This window comes from Pteronotus mesoamericanus, unplaced genomic scaffold (genome assembly GCF_021234165.1).
Source record: "Pteronotus mesoamericanus isolate MK-2021 breed Mesoamerican mustached bat unplaced genomic scaffold, CSHL_Meso_final contig_44, whole genome shotgun sequence".
Classification (NCBI taxonomy): domain Eukaryota; kingdom Metazoa; phylum Chordata; class Mammalia; order Chiroptera; family Mormoopidae; genus Pteronotus; species Pteronotus mesoamericanus.
In genome coordinates this window covers 3,158,360-3,181,530 of record NW_026555166.1, presented here as the reverse complement: position 1 = coordinate 3,181,530, position 23,171 = coordinate 3,158,360, and the positions used below count along the sequence as shown (strand labels likewise).

Genomic DNA, 23,171 nt, shown 5'->3' with positions numbered 1-23,171 from the left:
TTACATGGTTACTGTTGTTGCGTGTTGGTTTCCTTCAAAGCAGAGTTTGTTATTGAACTGGGGTGCTTATTACCTCTGCATCTTAGGATATGCAAGAATATATGGATTCTTCTTTCTAAACCTTCAGGCTGTGGGGGCCAGGGACACATCTAGTACTTTATTTTTCTAGCTTCTTCCCACAGCACCTTCAGGCCATCTCTCATTCTAATGTTTGCTTGGCCATCACAGCGAATGCTTATAGTCCTGGAGTCCTCCCCACCTCATCCCGTGCTCATCTTGGGGAATTGGATCCATAAATATTAAAAGTAAACTTTTGGAATTTTCAGGATTTCATTCTTATCCAGGCCCTTTACTCTGGGGTTGACCATGAGATAAGGCTAATCAAGAACACTGGTATCTGACCTTCTTGTTAATTCCCTCCCTTCTCTTTTATTTACAGTAGACTTTAGTAGAAGCAATAGGCTTTCCCTTTTCCTATTCTGTCTGTACAGAACATCTTCCTAAATCCTAATCTCTTTGTTTTTTAATATAGCACCCATTATACCTTTCCCTAGAGTATTAATGTTAAAATGTTTAAGGAAATTAAAAAAAAAAACTTACTGATAAGAAATAAGTAAATAATAAATTTTAAAATATATTTTAAAGCACAACCAGTATCTATGGAACTGATATCTGCAGGAGGCTAAGACAGAAAGTGGTGAGGGCAGATGACCCAATCTACACCAGATAGTGAAGAGTTCGGGGAAAGGCTTCCCACAGGAAGCACTATCTCTCCACCAATAAAAGATGAATGAAAATTTTCATGGTGACATTCTAATGTCTTCTAACATGGAAAACTAACAACAACAACAACAACAACGAAAAGAAACTGGAATTTCCTTACGTGAGGAAAAAAAAAGGAAAAAAACCACAACAAAAAAATGTGAGAAAAACCTAACAGAAACTATAGAAAACAAAGTATGGAGGAACAAGTATCCCCGGGTGAAAGAGAATCTTAAGAGAGAATTCTATTTGTCCATTGTTTTCTGCCCGTATTGCATTGTGTGAATCTCTGTTCATCTTTCAATGCTTCAAGGTGTAACTGTGTTCTTTTAGACCAGTGTCAGCTAGAAATGTGGGTGGGGGGAGGGGCACATAAATTAGAGAGCAGAGCACTAGGATCCACTGGCAAGGGTAGTAGGCAATAATGCTTGTAGCAGTTGACCTGCTGCTGGAGGTTCCTTGTAGTCCCTTAATTCCACAACCTGTCGTGAGAGAATTAAAATCAGTGTGGTCAGGTTTTAGAAAAAAATAAGTAAATAAAAGGTTTTGTGATGGAAATTGAAAGGAACTAGCTGAAAGGCAAAGCTATCTATGGGGAGAGGTAGAGAGACATGCTTATGCTTAGAATTAAGAAGGAAGTTAAAGCCAGAGGATGATCTCTGCCTTGAGGGGCTTTTTTACTTAATCCAAAAATCCCAGGAATTGCCATACTTCAGGCCTACAGGACAGGTACATATAACATATTATCCCGGGGGGGAAAAATGTAACAGGTCATCTGCAAAAAATAATTCAAGATAAAACAAAAACAATAAATTCAACAGCATACTCAGAAATTTAAATAATAATCAATCTTAAAAAAATTCTAGCATGAAGAACAGGAAAATTCAAAAAGAAACATGTGTTTCTATTTAAAGTAAAATATAAGGCAATTGAAGAAAAATAATAGAACAAAAATTATAAAGAAACAAAGGGAAAAAATGGGAGAGTAAGAGATTAACGGAAATAAATGTGTTCATATAGAAAGAGTAGTATTTCCATAAAAATACTCCAAAAGGCTCATAAAGTATTTCCAAAAAATCCAAAGGGCTCATAAAATATTAAATAATATAAATGAGAGAAGGGCAAATACTACACTGACATGTAAGAACATTAAAAACCTTATATAAAGGAAAATCAGAAAACAAAATATAGAAGTGAATTGATACACAACTTTTTAGACAAAATCATCAGAATCAAAGGAAAGAATAATATACTTACTGTTGAAGAAAAATGCCTTAATATGGAGAATGTTCTTCCTTTAACAGTTTTATTCCAAAGAATGCTTGGCTACATTTCCTAGATGCACCAAGAAAATCTGTTGGCAGAACACTGTGTCAACTTGCACACAGCTAAAGCTCGAGGCAGACACACTTTCCGGTTTTGCCCAGCTCTCCGACTGGCCTGCTCAGCTAGATGGATGGGGTTCTCTTTCATAGGTCTTGAGAACAGAGAAAAAGCAGAGCACAGAGACTGAAAAGGGTGTGATACTACTTATCTGAATTAACTAAATGCAACTCAAGAGGACTCTTCCCTTAAACTCATCTTGGGTATTAACGATGTAAGAAGGGAGTGAAGGAGAAAATCAAATGCAATCTATTTATAGCGTTACAGGCATATTCTCTGTATATTTGATGTACAAACATGAAAAAAATCAGTCTAAAGAGAGAAGAGAACAAACATCAAGAGTGGTTATAATGCAACCATTATCAAACTGTAGATTTTATTATGTGATTATTTTTTTAAAAGTACTATGAATATAAATAAGAAGCAATACATGGTAAGAATGTATATGATATACTTTGAATCTTTATGCAGAGATATGGAGCACTCATTAATAAAATTCTTATATTTGTCATAAATACTACATTTATGAAATTAAATTTAAATACTTATATTACTGGACAGAATGGTGGTGACACGTTGTAACGATAGGGTCCACAAAGTATTCATAATTACCATCTAATTCATTCCCTTTTTATTCTTACACCAGGCCTAGTTGTTACAAAATTTATCTCATTTCTAGTCATTTCCCTGCTTAATACAGAAAACTATAGTGTACAGACACTTACATTGCTTATAAAGAACTCCAAACATTTTTCCCTACTAACTGACAACAGTCATTGTTAGTGGTATGTAAGATAGTTTATCATGAGGGACTTTAAGAGCTAATAGTAGAAGCTGCGTGTTTTTGCTGCACTTAGGGAGGAGCACTGGAGACTTTTAGCATTGCGAACCCCGTCCTTTGGGAGAACACTAAAGTAATTTTAAAGATTGTAGTCATTTTTGGAATAACATTTTTGCTGGCCTGGTAAAACCAAGTGCTATTTAGGTTACAAGTAACAAAAGCCACTTTGTAACTCATGAAGAAAACGATGTAGATGCTCAGGACATTGGACGTACTGGAGGAGTAGCTGTAGGCCAAGCTCCAGAAATACTGCCATGGCATTGACAACTCTCCCCCTAAGGATGCATCAACTGCTGCCATTGTAAGGAAGAAAAACAAAGGTCTGGGAGCTGAGTCTCACGGAAGTGACTCACTTTAAGACCACATTACCTCAGCTGTGATCCCATAAAAACAAAAACAGATGCCTGTGCTCTGCTTCTTGACCTTCACTGCTGGAGTACCAAAATACCTGATACAACTGTCATAAACACAGACATGCACACACACACGCTCACTCACACCCTTACACCAAAATCTATAGAATCAGCAGAAACAGCAGAAGCACCAACGCAATCCTTTGTTTCTACCTCAGAAGTTCATCTACTTGGCATAATTCAGGTATGTACAGAACCTGGGTTATAAGATTATTTGAGGAAGTCAAATTCATTGTCCAGTCTCTAGCATATTCTAAAAATGCAAAGGAGTAGTTGGCATGAACTCAATATTGCAGTTAATACACCAACCTGCTATCTCTACGCAACAAGGAAGGGAAAGAATGTGTATTAATGTTACATTCAGGCTGAAAAGGAATGCCTAATATTCAAAAAAATCAAGTAAATGCAAGGAAGGATGCATTCTCCTGGGAAAATATTTTCATGGAGAACAACAAAGGACTGACCTAATTTTAAGAATAACCTATCTTTCTTTCTTTCTTTCTTTCTTTCTTTCTTTCTTTCTTTCTTTCTTTCTTTCTTTCTTTCTTTCTTTCTTTCTTTCTTTCTTCTCTTTCTTTCTCTCTCTTTCTTTCTTTTCTTCCTTCCTTCCTTCTTTCCTTCCTTCCTTTTCTTTTTTCCCTCCCTCCCTCCCTTCCTTCCTTTCTTCCTTCCTTCCTTCCTTTCTTCTTTTTCTTTCTCTTTCTTTCTTTCTTGTCCTCATATTGCACTAGACAGCTGGTCTGATCCACCAATTTAAAAGTTTTTTGGATTTCTTAAGCACAGACTTGCTTACTTTTGTCTCCAATTTCTCTACCATCTTGAGCTTAAAAAATAAATATTGAAAAAGTATATAAAAAAACAAGCAAACAGCTCTTTGTACTACATTCTTTTACTTTGAATCATTCTTCTAAAGTGGTGTTAGCATTCACATAATAGTAATATAATCTTGTTTTATATCTGAATCAAAAGAGAGATAAGCATAGTGCTATTGTATTAAAGTGTTTCCCCTACCCACCCGAAAAGGAGAAAGTGTTCCATTACCTGCAAAAGATATCACTGGCTGGCTAGGAGGTAAAACTACCCCTAGCGGACTCTGAAGTTATCTAAAAGGATATGCTGAATATAGTGACATAATTATAGATGCATGCAAAATGTGTGCAGGAGACAAATCCATGTTGTAGCAAAGATAAAAAGTATAGCCTCCAACCAATCATAGAAACTTTGTTATGAAGCTAGTTGTTTCAGTTCTTTCAGGCTGCTCTGACAAAAATACCATATACTGGGTGGCTTATAAACAACAAATTTCTTTTTCTCAGTTCCAGAGGCTAGAAGTCCAAGACCAGCATGCCAGCATGACCAGGTTCTAGTGAAAGCCCCCCTAGATGCTATATGGGGGCAGGTTTCTCTTGGTGTTGGAAGGGGCTATTTGCAACTTCTTTAGGAAAGTATGTGCTCCTGAGAGAGGCACAAATATTCCACTTACAGCACTAGCTTTTGTCTGTTTAGTTAGAAGAGTAGCCATTTGCAAGTATATTTCTTATTAACCTGAATACTGTCACTAAAACAAACAGACAACAGGAGGCAATCAGCTTCTAGGCAGGCAAAAATTTTCAATGTGAAAGAGTGCTCAGAGGAGTTGAAGCAGTGTGCCTAATTAGTTGGGTTTAAAAGAATGCAACTGTTAGAGAAACACACAGAACCCAACATGGTAACCCCACATGGACTGCTACTTAGTTTCCAATTATCTCACTGCTTGAAGTTCTACTGAGAAATTTTTTTAATGTTAATGGAATATAGGTTTCAACTAAAGTAAATTGCAAATTGAATAGAGGATGTTAATATATGTTTTCATATGCTCTTATGCTATACACATAATATCAGGATATAGGAATACTTAATATAAATGAATGAAAAATATTCCACTCAAATGCAAATGAAACCAAGGGTAATTCTATGTTACTATAACAGAGTAGGATTTAAGACTAAACAATACTGAAAGTAAAGATGGTTACTTCATCATAATAAAGGCTCAGTTCACAAGTAATATATGATTTTGAAGAATATGCTTGATGATAAAGTCTCAAGATATATAAATGGAAAGATAAATAATAACATTTAAAGGATAAATCATGGTTGATTTACATCTATCTTTGGTGTGATTTACATCTGATTTGAAAAGACCATGATATTATAAAGCCACTGAAAATTAAAACAACACGATTGACAAACTTGACTACCTGTCCTACGAAACCTTGCACTAAACATCTGCAGACTAATCACTGTATTATTTTCATTTTCACATTCAATATTTAAAAAACATTTTCATATGCTGACCAAAAAAGCAAGACTCAGAAATTTCAAAGCACTGAAATATGCAAATGCAGTTGAACCAGAATCAATAAAACAACAACAAAAATGCAAACATATCCAATATTCTAGGCAATTTAGAAATGTATATCTAAATAGCCCATAGGTAAAAGATTAACTCATTAAGGAGTTTAGAAGTTGTAGTAAATTGAAAATATATATACATGTTATAACTTGTGGAGTATAGTTAAATTTATGCTTAGAAGGAAAGAGATTTCAATGGTTTAATTTTAAAAGAATAAAGGTAGAAAATCAACAAATTAAGATTTTTTTCCCCCTGGTATTAAGAAGATCACTTAATCCAATGAAAGTAGCAAAAATAATGAAGTATTAAATATAAGGAAAAAATGAAGCTGAATATAAACATGTAATAGAATCACCTTGGTTGGTGCAACTTGGTTCGAGCACCGTCCCATAACTGAAAGGTTGCGGGTTCCATCACAGGTCTGGGGCATAAACAAGGGGAAGCAACCAATTAATGTTTATCTCTCACATAGATGTTTCCCTTTCTTCCTCTCTCTCTTCCTCTCTCACTAAAAGCGATTAAAAATGAGTCAATATATGCTAAAAAGTATAATTTAGTTGACAAAGACTGCTAGAAACGATGAAAAAATCTCAGAGACAGCATCACTTATAAAAGGATTCATTACCACTTAGATCTAATAACATCAGAGATACAACAAAAGTATAGAAAATCTCTATGCCCAAATATGTAAACATTTAGGAGAAACAGAACAATTCGCAGAGGAATACAACTTATCAAAAGTAACTAAAACATTTTAAAAAGAAAAAAAAGAGAAAGGGAAAAAGAAACATTGATTTGTTGTTTTACTTAGCTCTGCCTTCATCGGTTGTTTCCCGGCTCGGGCCCCGCTGGGAGCGAACTGCTGCCGCTCTGGCACTTCGGGATGACTGCGCAACCCCCTGAGCGCCCGGCCAGGCAGGCTCCAACAGCTTAACCAATGAAGTCAAATACTTCAAGAAAAAGTAATGCCACATATAAACTGAATTTTTCCTAAGACAATATAAAAGTCCAAATTGATTTTATAACACCAACATGTAACTGTACTTAAAGGAAAAAAAATTAGGCCAATCTCACATACATACGGATGCAAAAACCCTAAACAATACCAAACAGAATCTATGAAAATATATAATGCATAATATATCGTAACTAATTTGAGTTTATTATAAAAAAAAAAACCCAACACAAAACAAGTTTTTGCTTTGGATTGGTGGCTCCGTTGGTTGGAGTGTCATCCCATACACCAAAAGGCTGCAAGTTCGACTCTCCAGTCAGGGCACATGCCTACGCTAAGGAGGCCCCACCCGGTTGGGCCCGTGCAGGCGGCAGCCAATCCATGTTGCCTCTACCAACGATGTTTCTCTCTAACAGCGGTTTTTCTCTCTCTCTCTCCCTCTCTCTCCCTCTCTCTCTCTCCCCCCGCCCCGCTCCCCTTTCCTCTTTCTATCTCAATTCAGTAAAAATAAAAATAAATACATAAAAATGAAAGAATATGCCTTGTTCATGCATTGAAAAACTACGTACTGTGAAGATATCAATCTCCCAATCCCAGGGAATTAAGTTAAAACACCAGCAGTTTTTTATTGTTACTGTTGCACTCGGTAAAGAAATCTGTTTTTTAATCAACTAAAGAGGAAGAGAACTGACAAATACACATCTACAAAAACACAGTGTTGTATGTTACAACTAATTCTATTAGTTTATAAGTCATATTGTGTAGCTTCACTGATGAAAATGGTATGGTATTGACAACTATCACAGCATAGGCAAAAAGACCAGTTATACCACAGTCCTTTTCTGAAAAAAGACTCTTTTTCTATATCGCTAGTTGGATTATGACAGTGTGGTTTCATTAAATAAGAAAACTATAAAGAATAAATTGTTAAAAGTGAGAGCTTTGTTTATCAAGATCTAATTAGATAAAGGAAAAAAAGCGAGCTATCATTTCAACGAAGATTTTTGCAACACATGTAATCTTGTAAGATGTAAGACTTGTGACTAGACTGTGTTTAAACCCACAACAAAAAGCTCCTAAAAATAAACAAAAAATGGGTAAAATACTTGAGATCCACTGTACAAAAAAAGGTAATAAATGACTAATAAATATGTGAAATTGTATGTAACTTCACTAATAAAGGCAATGCAAATTATGTGTATGATGAGTTACAAATAATTGTCATAGAAACCACAAACTATATAGATCAAAGCTTATATTCAGTAACTAAATGAAATTAAAAAAAATTTAAATGCATTAAATTCAATAAATAAGACACAGGGTAGCAGGTAAACTTAAGCTATTTAATTTGCATTAGTTAATTATTTCAATAATGCTGTCTATACTTATTTACACCATTTATAAACTTAAAAAAATTATTTGCATTTTTATAGGCTTCTCAAAATTGTAACTTGACTTTTAGAAAAGTTTCTCACCTTTTTATTCTGTTGGCTTCTTTGTGTCCTTTCTTAGTGTTTTACATATATATTATGCTTTGTATTTCACAAAATGATTTTTCATATCTCATCCACATGGTGCCTCTAACTTTGTAGGTGATTGAACTAAGTTCCCTCAGCCAGGAAGTGGGAAGACCTACTGATCTGGAATTGGTTACTTTTATCCATTTAAGGTACCACTCTTTCTTTCTTTTTTAATTTTATAAGAAAGGTAGGTAACTAATTTATTTGTTTGTGTCATTTCTCATAATATGTGAGAAAATATAGTTGCATTGTCTTCACTGTGTTGTCAAGCAAACTTTATGAGATGATACATTAGAAAACCATTTTAGACATGGCAAAAAATTAGGTTATGATGGTGATGAATTTGTGGAGTTTGCCTGTACCTAATTTTTTCTCTTAATTCTATAATACAAATCAGGAAAAAAGTATTGTGAGAAATTATGAGTAAAGAATGACTATGTACTTCAGCCATATACTCCACCATTATGAAAAGGAATTTGGGGCAAAAGAATAGTTAATTGGAAAGCATCACTGTGCACACACACTTGTATCTAAGCAACAAACTGCAATTATCCAGTACTTCTACTGCCCATTTTATATTAGATTCATTAAATACAATCCTTCCAAGATCCACCTTCACTTTTTTATCACTCTGTACATGACTTTTCATTTCCTTTTGATGTGGCTTTGTGGTAATATCATTTTGCAAACCAACGTAAAGCTATCTTTTTAAATGAAATGCACATAATAACATATTGATGCCTTTATTCAGTACAAAGTCTTATTTATGTTGGAAGCATTACATTAATTTTATTTAAACTGTGACATAATGGTGTTTCCATGGGAACCTGGACCTTCACCATATCAAGTAAGGCATCATGTAGTTTATTTCTGATTTAGGGGAGCTTGCTAAGTTCTTGTCCTGAGGTGTTTACTAAATATAATCACATTAGTTTTGTGGAGATGATGTACATTACTGCATTGTGCAGGTGTTCTTTATTTTTTATTGCTGTTTAGTTTTGTTTTGTTTGTGACTACCATTTTGTTTAATTTCCTCAAAAGGAAGAGAGATTTTTTTCAAAGAAAAATTATTTTAAAACAAGTTGAAATAATACCTCAGTTACAAATCTCTGAGAGGTGCATAATTATCAAAGACTTTTAATATGTCAAATATTAACTCAACCTATACAATGTATAGTATTGTAAGATCAATATATCTATTATATTTGATATAAGTATACTCTACTATAAACTAAAGTAGAATTTCACTCTCGAACACATAATAAAACAAAGAGAATAAAAAGGAAGAGCTGAGGGAGGGAAGGTGGGAGGGCGCAAGGGAAAGAGGTGGGGGGGAGGCAGAGACAAATGTATTTAAAAAGTCAATAAATTAAAAAAAAATAAAAGAAAAAAAGAAAAAAAAAGAAAAAAAAAGAAAAACAAAGAAAAATGTAATAAATTCCTTGTCATATCACTGCCTAATTACATTGTGTAGTCTCTGAATCACTTTAATGCTGAGGATGAGGATATGTGTTTATTTTGCTCTTAATTTATACTGCCAGTTCATGGATGTTCTGAGTGGCACTATGGCTGGTTAAGTAGAAAAACATCATACAGCACTCACAACAAGAAAACATTTAAAAATTGTGAATCCTACATATCTTTGAATCAACATTAAAAATCAAATACCTTTAACATATGTTGCTCGGATACTTGTTGCATACTCAAATTCTGCTAGACTAAATGTTACAGTGAAGCAAAATGAGAAAGCATAGTTTCTCTGCCTTCAGAGCTTTAATAATAGGGCACAAACACACACTCACAAACACAATTATATCAGCATTGTTGATGAGAGACAGGGTATGGTAAATAATGTAACTGACTTAAAATAACAGACATAAAGTTATGTCTGTTATTTTAACTTAAAATACTTAACTTAAAATAACTTTATGGACAAAGTTGTACTGAAAAATGTAGTGCCAAATGTAAAGAGACAAAGAATCTAATGTGTCTTTTATATGGCATGTATGTTTCTTTATTCCTGTTGGTAATGTGTCATTATTATGTATGTTGCTTTATACATGTAACTCTGAGACTATTGCCAAGGTAATACAGGCAAAAATGAAAAAAGATGTTATTATTTTGTTTACTTAATGCGTTTTATGCTGGAAATCAGCCATCACACAGAATATGCATTACAAACTTGGTTTTTTTTTTGTTGTTTTGCACTCAGCAAAATTTCTGCCTTTATAGATGATTTCACATAAAATGTCATCATTATTGCAAGAACGTTGTTTTTCTGTCTTTTTCTCCAAGTATATCTATTTGCCTACAGTGAGATCGCCTTCCTTTTTACCCTCACTGACACCTTAACTGAGTATTAGCTACCTTGCCTGTCGTCAGAAAGGTTATTGATATAGTAAATTACCCTAAAATATTTATTTCTTTCACAATGATCATTGCTTACATCATCACCATCTGTATCAAATTCTTTTTGCCATTGTATCAAAAATAATAAAATGCCTAGGGATAAACTTACAAAAGATATGAGGGACTTATACACTGAAAACTACAAAGCATTATTAAAAATCAATTGAAAAAGACACAAAGAAATAAAAAGATGTCTCATGTTCATGGATTGGAAGAATCAACATTTTTTAAATTGCCATATTACCCTAAGCAATATTCAGATTTAATGTAATTTAATATATTTCTTTTTCTTACCAAAAAATCTTCCTTTATATTTTGTGGTTTTCTCTTACTATTTCTTTACCAGAGGGCCTTTTCCCCCTTTTATGGTATCCGCATTATCATTGCAGATCTAGCTATCATCTACATATTCATACCTATCATCAATTCAGTAAGCCACTTCCTTTCTCTGTGTGTGTTCCTTGCAATAATTGCAATACTGCTGGTTCTCTTTCTCTAGTGAAACCCTTATTGATGCAAATTTTGGTACCAAAATGGTTCTACAGAAGCAGAATTTTATGTAAAATTATGCAAAAATTGGTTCTGGGTTTCTGATACTAATTATCTAATAGATTATATTTAAAGACATTTATGATTCTGTTTCCCGTGGTAACTAGAGCAATGGTTTACCATGTGATTATGTTTCAACAGAGATACACAAAATATCTCCAGTGGATACTCCTAATCACATATTTTTAAAACATAAGGACCTACGTGTTTGAGTATTTCATACCTTAGAATGTTTTAGTACACTAAAATGTATAACGATATTGGCTAGATACTCGTATCTGTGTGGGAGAAATTGGAAAACAAAAAGTTTGAGGTGAACTTCTATTTCCAAGCTTAAGGCACAAACTGCCTTAAAGTATGTCCAAAAAGAAAACTTTATATCTTACAGGTGCAAGGTCAAAGTTTTTGAAGCCCAAACTCAGAGTCTCATCCTGCATGTGATTGAATTATAATACAATTGAAATCCCAACCTTGTAGAGGATGTACTGTCAAATGATAACATTAATTGGGAAGAAATATCATCTTGGAAAGTAGAATAAGGGCATGTGGGATGAGCCCAATAAGGCTGGGAATATAGAACCACTAAATTCTGCCAAGTCTCTGCATTTGGAAGCAGCCTTTCCAACTCTGCCTGAGGAAGTTAACACTGTTTTGTCTGAAGAGACTGCAATGGCCTCCCTGACCCTACCAGACATCATCGACCCCCTCCCGGACCTGCTCCCATCATCCCTCTTTGCCTCTAGACCTGTATCTAAACTACCTGAATGTTGAGGTAGAAAGTATCTGTAAGAAATAACTGCATGCTTCCAATTTATACAGAAAGAAATATGGGTAGTATATGTGGGAATGAATATTAAAGATGTGAGATAATGGTGAAAGGAAAATAAGTTGGATCACACCCAATGTATCAATACGAGATCATGGAGCAGAAATTCTGGATGCAAAGTTTTGGAAGAGTTCTAACAGCATATTTTGTTAGTTGGCTGAAAGCAGACCGAAAAAGTAGGCTACACTAAATAAAGTCGAAATGCCAGAACTGTCTTGGTATACGATACAGAGAGGTATCCTAAGTCATAGAGATTGGAATAGTAGAGTAGACTGATCATGTAAGACTTGCTCATCCACTTCCGGAAGTTCTTGTGGACACAGGTTTCATCACAGCTGTAAGGAATAAATTCATGGAGAGAGCCTCAATGCCCTTGAAGACCTCTGCTGTCATTCTTCTATGTAGGTCAGAAACTGTAGTAGAAACTTCTGCCACTGAACTGGCATCCCCAAATGCAGTGGAGAAAATTGGATACCAAAATGTCAAGGAGCCAGTTGTCATCAAAACCAGGGTGGTTTTGGTTAGCACTGTGTAATAGACAGCAAAGTCAAAGGCAGCTGTCAGAATAGTCAAATTTACAGAAACCTATGGTGTTGGCTTGTTGATTATGGTGTCCCTATAAATGAAATAAATGAACAATTTAACAATTCTTACTGGATCTACGTAAGTGATATAAGTATATGAATTCTAGACTAGATGTACAGAAGTCTAACTGGGTCACCAAAACAGACAACCAGAACTTTTTTTAAAATCAATTCCCAGCCGTTAGGATTGCAGGAAAGGATGTTGTCCTTTCAGGAAACAACCTGATATAATCTAAACCCCTTTTTAAAATTTTTTTAATTGTTGTTCAAACTGCACCCCAGTCTTCTCCAAAGACACCCATCACCATTTGTAAGTGTAATTGTTCACTGCTGAAAGGGAAATATTCTGACTTCTGGGAAATTATTGGAATACTGAATTGACACTAATTCAAGGAAACCCAAAACTATGTGGAGGTCCAACTGTCAGAAAAGGGTTTTTGGAAGTCAGGTGCTCAAATCAGTTTTAGCTTAAATCTGTCTCCCAGTGTATCCAGGGTATCATGAAACCCATTCTGGATTATTTCTCCAGTTCAAAGTTGTGTGAATAGACATCCACAGCAGAATAGCCACATTGGTTGTCTGACTGGTGGAGTGAATACTATTACATTAGAAAAGGTTTACTGGAAGAAACTACAACTGTCTCTACCTAGGAAAATAGTAAATCAAAACTAATGACTCTTTCCTGGAAGGACTGCAGAGATGAGTGCCAGAACTCGAGAGATACAGTGGTAGTGATAACCCCAGGTTCCCCATTCAATTTGCCTATTTGGTCTTTGCAGAAAATAGATGGGATTATCACACACTTAACCAGGAGTGACAGCAATTGCAGCCTCTTTTCCAGATGTGGGTTCATTCCTTAAGACAATTACCATTCCCCTTGGTACCTGGTTTTCAGCTATTGATGGGAAAAATATTTCTCCCCTCAGTAACTTAGTAAACATCACCAGACGCAGTTTTCTTTCAGCTAGCAAGCTAACAATGTTTTGTTTTGTTTTGTTTTGTTTTGTTTCTCAGTGTTCTACTTCAGATGTGCACAACTCTCCATCATTATACCATAATTTAGTCTACAGGGAACTTCATCACCTATCCCTTACTAAAGACATCACACTGATCCAGTGTATTGACGATATGCTAATTGGACCTGGTTAGCAAGAAGTTAACAGTTATCTTAGACATACTGGGAAACCATTTACATGACAGGAAATGGAAAATGAATTCAATAAAAATTCAGAGATCTACTTTACTGAAATTTCTAGAGGCTCAATGGTGTTGAATATGTTCAGATATTTCTTCTAAAGTGAAGGATAAGTCAGTGCACTGGTCTCTTCTATATCCAAAATACTGATGCAGGGCCTAGTGGACCTCTTTGGGTTAGTGATAACATACTTCCTGTTTAGATGTGCTATTCTTACTAATTTACCAAGTGACCCAAAATGCTGCTGGTTTACAGTGGGGTCCAGAAAACACAAGTCTCCATAACAGGTTCAAACAGTTGTGCAATTGGGACCATATGATCCAGAAGTTTCCATGGTACTGAAGTGTCAGTGGCAGGCAGAGATTTTATTTGGATCCTTTCAGCTTATACAGAGGAATCAGCACAGACACAGGATTTTGTAGCAAAGTTCTCCCATGTTACGTGTATAACTGCTCTCCTTTTGTGAAGCGGCCTTTGGATTGCTACTGATCTTAGTAGAACTGAAAGCTAAATCATGAGTTGCCAGTTACCAGGTGAACTCAGCTGATCATTATGAACTGGTGTTATCTGATCCATCAAACCAGAGATTTGGACATTCACAGCAGCACTCTATTTTCAAATGAAAGTAGTATACAAGAAATCAGACCAAAGAAGACCCTGGATGCACAGTAAGATACATTAAGGAGTATCCTAAGTGCTTGTGGCCCCTATATCTGATGTAGTATCTTCTCTCTCCCAGGCCAGACCTATGAATTCCCTAAGGAGAGTTCCCTGAGATCAGCTTAATAAGAAAGAAGAAACTTTGGACCCAATTTACAGATAGTTCTGCCTTGTATGCATTACCACCCAAGAGTTGCTGGCAGTGTTACTACATCTCTTTCTGGAACATCCCTACAGGACAGTGATGGAGCAAAATCCACCTACTGGGCACAACTTTAACCAGCACAGCTGGTCATTTGTTTTTCCCAGGAGGAGAAACGAAAAGTTATGAGTTTAATACTGATCCATCATTGTGACGAAAGGTTTGACTAGAAGTTCAAGGTCTTAGAAGGAATATGATTGGTAAAGTGCTAATAAGGATGTTTGTAAAGGGGCATCTTGATAGACATCTCAGAATGGGCAAAAACATTAAGATATTTGTATCCCTGTGAATAATCACCAAAAGGTGACCTCAACAGAGCAGGATTTTAATAATCAAGCAGATAAGATGTTCTCTGAAATTCAGTCAACCTCTTTCTGCAGCCATTCTTTTCATTTCCCAATGGGTTCATGAAAATAGTGGCCATAGTATCAGAAATGGAGATTATGCATGGGATCAATAATGTAGATGTCTGCTCATCAAAGGTGGCTTGACTATAGTTACTGCTGGGAACCAAATCTTCCAGTAACAGAAACCAGCGAAGAGTTCCTGATATGACACCATTGCCCAGGATGACTATCTTCCAAAAATACATGTAATTCTAAACATAGGTTTGCTTTACTGACTGCAAGAGTAATAATTCTACCAAAAATTCTATGAGCGGACTTAACACTTTATGCACTGTATGGTATTCCACACAGCATTACTCATGATCAAGAAACTTACTCCATGGCAAATAAAATGCAGCATTCGGCACATGTTCATTGAATCCATGAGTCTTACCATGTGGCTCTCCTAAAGCAGCTGGTCTGAAAGTGCTATGGAAGGTACTTTTGTAGACTTTGTTACAGTGCCAAGTAGGGAGCAATATCTTATAAGTCTGAGTCAATGCCCTCCAGAAAGCTGAGCATGCTTAAAATAATAATTAATAGATGATTCCTTCCCCCCTCCATAGTCAGGACTCATGGGTTTAGTAAATAAAGAGTGGAATTGATAACGGCAATGCCATTCCCCTTAGTGATCTATTTTTCCCTTCATGTCCTCTTGACCTATCTGCTGGTTAGAGATCTTCATTCCAAAAGGAAGAATTCTGCCACCGCAGCAATGATGCCACTGAACTCTGGAACTTAAGACTCCCTCTTGGCCACTCTGGCTTCTCAAGTCTCTGCATCAACAACTAAAGAAGGAGTTTCTATTTTGGATGTTGTAATTGATCCTTATAACTAAGTGGAGTTTCAGCTATTGCTATAAAATTAAGGTAAGAAACATGAAGATCCATTAGGTAATCTCTTGTAGTGTTGCCATGTACTGTAATTAAGTGGAGAACTACAACAACCCAAGTTAGACAAAAATGTTAATGGCCAGGTCTTACCAGAAAAGTTTTGGGTTTCCTCACCAAACACAGAACCGTGTTTGCTGGCTAAACACGGTTTAGACTGGCTAAAGACTTGCTGAGGACAAAGAAGACATACAATGAGGGAAAACAGACTAATTGTCACAAGCAATTCTAACTTATTTGTGATACATACATTTTTCTCTGTATATATATTTATATAGATAGATAAAGATATATATCTATATCTATATGTATCTTTGTATCTGTACATATATTTTTGTGTCAGCTAATATAAGATGAATTAATTATTGTTAACTTTATATCACTATATTTAAGTTAGAGGATTTCAAAGAGAAGAGTGAATATCACCCAAGGAATTTACATTGCTTCTGGTTAAAGGCTTAGTGCATTTTTTGTTGTGTGCAGGATAACTGTATCATGTTATGTAAAAGTATGCCCCTTTTCTGTATTTCCAATTAAATTACTCTTAATTTGTGTAATGATTTGTTCCCAATGCATAGATAAATAGATAACTTACACTTTTCATACGTACCACTTAACTAAAAGCTTTATTTTTATTAATTCATATTTTATGGCATATTTTTCACTGCTAATTATTCTTAAAGAAATCCTAGTTGTTTAAAACTTTGTGTGTAATAATCCTATTAAAAGTCATATTGTATTTTTGATTTTCTGATTTTTAATAGTTATTTTCAATTGGTGTCATTCATAGTGCTTTGTTCACTTATTTTTGTGTTTTGATTCTCCTTGTCCTAAAAAATTTTTTTTGTAAAGGTGTATTTTTAAGACATAAGTTCTAAATGGTCTTTCTTGCCCTGGCTGGTGTGGCTCAGTGAATTGAGTGCTGGCCTGTGAACCAAAGGGTCATGGGTTTGATTCCCAGGGCACATGCCTGGGTTGCAGGCCAGGTCCCCACTAGACGGTGCTTGAGAAGCAACCACACATTCCTGTTTCTCTCCTCTTTCTCCCTCCTTTCTCCTCTCTCTAAAAAGAAATAAATAAAATCTTAAAAAAAAATAAGTGGCTTTTCTTTTGCTTCTGTTATACATCCCAAGACATATGTTTTAGGGCATTTTGATATTAATGCTTGAAGTTTTTTCTTCTATCCTTATGAAGTATGTTTAGATGGCAAATATTTATGAGATCTGGCTTGTTAACATCACTGCAGTTTTCCTCCATACTGAGCTTTGAGCCAAGACAACTTTTTTGGAAGAATACTGAGTACTGTATTCTCAATTCAATTGTATCTGTTCAGCCTTAAATGGACAGTGCAGTCCTTTGAGGTCACCTTAGTCTGTGAAGGCCTCCTAACAAGTTTCTCATTTTTTGTGGCCTGAGCTTTGACTTTGCCACCCTGTCCTGGAGAGCATCACAACCCAAGTTCTTATCCTCCAACATAAACAAGTGCTTTCAGAACAAAAGTTGCTTCAGGACTTACCCTATTGTTTCCCACTTTAACATATTTCATGCAAATAAATTTAAAAAATATTTAGCAGTTTATTTGACCACAGCTTTTGGAAATATTTTGTGAGTCAAACACCAGAAGTGGTTACATCGACTCATTTTGGTTTTATATCTTATGATAGATCTAGTCGCTACTGTATTCCTAAGAGATTTTTAAATTTTTTTTGTCCTTGATGATTTACCCTCTAAACTTTGATTTGTGTGTATATTAACCCCTTTATATTTGATGTAAGACAGTCTATTTCTATTTAGAGTTTTATTTTCTAAATGTTTCTAATTTTGACTCTGAAATTCTTATCAATTAGATCTAGCAGAATTAAGGTGTAAATCACTCACTAAGCTTTTCCATCTTTCTAAATTTTCATTTCATACTCTGTGAGTAGAATGGGTTGAAGTGTCTCTGTGCATGTTTGTGTGTGTCTGTGGGAAAGTTCATTTATTATATGAATAATAAAAGAATCATTATCATAAATATCTATGTGAATTAACTAGGTGTGAATTTATTCGTGGGCTAAAACATTCTCCCAGCTAATCTTCTCACGCTCTCTTTCTGCTTCTTTGTCCACACTATGCTTGAAGATTTTATGCATATTTAAGAAGTTTGTGAAATTTCAGAGGATTAAAGAAATTTACAAAATTAGATGTAATTTATCAACAAGATCTAGATATCTACTTTGAGATCTGAGACTTCCATTATAATCTATTAAGTCCTTTTTAACTTCAGGAATGAATTCTAAGTATAATTTATAATTGTGGCAGTTGGCGGATATTACCTTTCTTTGTAGAAAGAGTAACAACCTGACTGCTCTGTTTAAGATACTTCTTGCTTCTCAATCTGAGACTCTTTCCTTGGTCTCTGAAATTTGGCTCTGCTAACTCACCAGTTTCTGTGTGTATGGCTTGAATTCTGCATCCTGAACCACATCAATGTTTAATTTTACTTATTTTCTCTTCATTGTTTTAAGCTGTGATCATGATTCTGGGAGATTTTATATATCTGAGAATTTCATTGGTTTAAAAATGTAGGCAGAGCCTACCCACATATTGATTATATATTAATAAATGGAATGTTACTTTGCTGCTTCATCAGTTAAATTTATAATTTTAATTTGATTTTTTTTTAAATTTCAGGATGCTAATGCACTAATGGTCTGAGTCTCTGAATTCTTTGGTTCTAGCGCAGGGCATTGCTGACCCTGTCCTAAATTACTACATGATCTGGTGATAAATTTGTCTAGTAACTACATTCTACCTAGTTGAGACAAAATATTTTCAAATAGGAAATTATCCTACTCCTTTTCTAAACCACACAGAAATTGTGATAGTAGAGCAATTTTCATGGGACAAAGCACATGAATCCAATACCAGCATCAAATTATGTTTCTTAACTAAAAGTTATTTTGAAATGTATCTTCATGTAATACCCAGTGATTCTTTTGCAATGAGAAATTATTAAAATGGTTTCTATCAGCAAATCTTTTCTAAAGCTTATAATAAAAATCTAATTTAGAAAGTGTTTTCATATATGTCAATTAGTTATTACTACTGTAGGGTTTGGTAACATCCTATTCTGTATAAGGTCTTACATTGAATCATACACAAATTTATATAGAGATTGATTTTATGAAGCATTTTACCTAGAACATTTTTCTTAAATTCTCATACCAATCCTGTGATGTAATTTAATTATGCACCTTTCAGCAATAAATAAATTAAAGTAAAGGAGCTAAGGGCAACTGTCATAACCCCTGCTACTACCTTCACACTTTCCTCTGTGCCATGTTGCCGAAAATTATATTATAGTCAAAGGGGAGCAATTTAAATATGATTATTCATATCATACTTTTTCTCTGTTTAAATCCCAGTAATAATGTTAGTCTTGTTTACACGAGGCTTTTGTTTTAGGTAATTAATCATTACCAGTTTTGAAAAGAACAAAGCAATTATGCTCTTCCATAATTTCTCGGTCATACAGACCTCTAACCAGATACCATTTTCTTGTTCAGTACTAGAAACATCACATAGTCATGTGATAATCTAATTAATTTCTGAGATTACTTAGGTTTAAAATACAGTAATATTGTGAGAATATGAATGACCTCCTGTTGACCTCAAATCTCTTTAAATATACCTGTTACTTGATATTTCCATGAAGTAAAACTTGAATCCTGCACCTTTCTTTGCCTTTATATTTCTCCAACAGTTATTCAAAGCTAGGCTTTAATTACATCATGAGTACATCTTCCTTCAGAAGAATTGTCTCTAATTTCTCACTAACAAAAAAATAATTTTTTTAAAAGTAAACTTTTAATGATAGTGTCTTCCTTCTCAACACCCCTTAATACACAACCGATACCCATTGAATATCACTGTTTCTTATATTCACTTCTAAATATCTTCTTCAATCTGTACTCCTTTCAAGACTTGGATTACTCCCTCTTGCCCATTTAGCATAGAAATGAGCTCTTCTCTATTTTTTTTATGCCACCATTTTAAAATAAATTCTTCCTATCTCTTCTTTTTCACCTCTAGCACCTGTCATCTTCCTCACATGCCTTGCTGATTATTCCAGTTATATATGACAGATTTCAACTTTCCACCACTTTAGTCTTTACTTATAACATACCAACTTTGTCAAAATTTGCTTATATAGTTTCCATTGTCCCCAAATATGCAAAATAACATGAGGCACTCTGCCTTGTAGAAAATATATTAGTTAGTATATTAATTTATTGAACACATGAAAGAATTCACAGCATAATTAGAAATGCAGTTTAAAATACAAATCAGAGTATGTATGTATGTATGTATGTATGTATGTAAATTTCTAACCACATCAGTCCCTTCACTTATGGCATATCACTGGTGTCCTTAGCATGCAATAAATAAATGCAATGTGGCAAAGGTGACTGATGGTATCTCCATGAACATGTACTGCACTATGTCTAATTTTGGCTGGGTGACCCTGAATAAAAGCTGTATTTTCTGGCCTCCTTGACCAAGTACCTAAATATTGCCAATAAGATCTAAACAGAAGAGACATATTTTTTTAAAGTAAAGAACATTACAACCTTTTCTCATTTCTGCTAAGAGGAATGAAGATTGATTGTAGGAGCTTTCTTAAATACTTAGGCATGAACTCATCATGGGAATGAAGCCACACATGCACACACATTCATACACACATAGAAATATGGCCCCTGAGTCTGTAGAATACTCTATCATCAACCTTGGACTGTTTCCTACCTGACTTCTATATGAGAAGATATATCGATACATTAACCCATTAAGCCTCTGTTAGTTTGGACTCTTTAAGAATTGCATCTCAATAATCTTAGTTTATACAGAATTTAGGAACAATAAATAATAATAACCAGATCTTCTGAGACACCATATCTTTTTTGATATTTGTTTATTTCATATTAAATTTAATCACACTTGAAGTAATTACATACCCACCAGGCAAATATATTTTTGTCACCTTAGTGGTTATCTAGTTACAAAAGTTATATTGATTTAATTATAGGCATGTATTGGGGAAAAAAGTGACCAATGATTATTTCAAATTGTTTATTGCCTATATTTTTTAAAAGAGTGTCAGAAAATTTTGCTTGTCGGGTAAACTCTCTATGATGTGTTGTTTACTTAAAATTATAATTAAAAATTAGAAACTGCAAAGAATAATTGAAATAAAATATATTTTTTGCACTTAACCTCATCTAGTATACATAAAATTACAGATGAATAAAACTCTAAACTTGAGGCTACCTTACAACACTTTTGAAAAGTTAAAATTGTATAATTGATTTAAAAAGTTAAAATCATGGCTTGCTCTTAAGACCAGTGCAAAAATCATAAGCAATTTTAATATTGGTCTATTTTGTATTAATAGGTTATACATAGTTTTTTAATGCATTAATTGAATTTGTTAACTTCCGTTAGTGCTACTTTTCTTTCTCCAATTAACTGTTCTTATCTTCTAAGGATCTCTAAACCTTGTTACTATATGCCTTAATATGTCATATATTGTTAGTGACAAACCTATTACACTAGGTCAAATGTAAGCCCTCATCTTAATTCTCCACTGATCCCTACTGAGGATAAGTAGATAATTTACATGTAAGTTTCAGTTGTAAAATATATTAATGACATTTATTTTTTAAATAGTATTTTTTATTTTACAATGGTTATAGATACTCTATTATCACAAAGAGAGTAGAGAGGGCTCTCACATACTCCATACCCAGTGTCATCTATTATTAACGTCTTAATTATGACACTTTTGTCACAATTAATGAACCAGTATTGATACATTATTTACTAAAGTCCATACTTTATACATAATTTCTGAGGTTTTACCTAATGTCTGGGTAATACATAGTATTCCAGGATAGCATTTAGTTTAACATATTACATTACTCATATTGTTTATTTAGGATCCTCTTGGTTGTGACAGTTTTCCAGACTCTTTGTTTTTGATGACATTAATAATTTTGAGGTATATTGCTCAGGTATTGTGTATAAAAACCCTCAAATAGAATTTGTATGATATCTTTTTCATCATGAGACTGGAATAATGCATTTTGGAGATGAAGACCACAGGGATAATGCCACTTTTCTCATACTAAATCAAGACTACATTCTATCACAACATGGATGTTAACATTCATCACTTGACTTGAGGTATAGTTTGTCATGTCTCCCCAGTAAAGTTACCGTCTTTTTCCTGTCTTTCCATACTATTCTGTTTGGAAGGAAGTCACTATGTACAGCTCACACTTAAGGAATGAGGAATCATGCTCTAGCATCTTCAGGACAGAACACCTACACAAATTATTTTGAATTCTTCTGCATGGGAGATTTGTCTACTCTCCTCTAATTATTTTCAATTATTTAATTATATCACTATGGACTCAGGAATATTTATTATCTTTATTGGGTTAGAATCCAACACTGCTTTATTTATTTTGTTGCTCAAAACATTATAGCATTGGCCCATTGGAAGTTTGGTTTCTCTCTTCGACATCTTTATTATCACTCTGTGTGTGTACATGTGTTTAACTTTTGCTTTCTTTCTAGCACTGCAAGTTGGCATAGACTAATGTTGTATATTTACTGTTCCAGCACTTGAATCAGCCATTTTTCCAAGGAACCCAAATTTCTCTAATTTCAGAATATTAGAAACCAAGGTCTGGTTCTCACTTTGGCAAAATATACTAAACTTCGAATGGTAAAAAAGAAATTAACATGATCCTTGCATAAGGATGCCATGCAAAATAGTGAATGCGTTCCATATTTTTTTAAAGCAAAAAAGAAAAAGGGACATGAATGTTAGGTGTGTTCACTACTACTATGGTGTTGTTATTGTAGCCCTCTCAGATAAATATTGATAGAACATAAAATATATTTGTTAATATTAATGTCTTTAAATAAAATGTAAATATTTGCATATTTATTTATCTGTGTCTGTATTAAGTGAAGCATGAGGTCATGCTGAAACCTCAAATTGAATATATTATCACATGACTCATTCCATCCTCCTCCCCTTGCTTGTTATATATAACCTCCCACTTCCAAAGGGATAACCCTGGTTCCTACCATGTGTCATCCATTTTCTTAATGGTTTATTTCCAGTATACATGTATAATGATATCAGAATTGT

The 23,171-nt window shown here is 34.3% G+C and overlaps 1 non-coding gene across 1 annotated transcript; it reads left to right on the top strand.

Annotated features, from left to right (window-relative positions):
• Positions 1 to 22,704: 22,704 nt before the first annotated feature.
• Positions 22,705 to 22,809, top strand: LOC129073998 (U6 spliceosomal RNA). The gene has a single exon (XR_008529486.1). It is a non-coding gene; the product is annotated as a U6 spliceosomal RNA (small nuclear RNA).
• Positions 22,810 to 23,171: the final 362 nt, after the last annotated feature.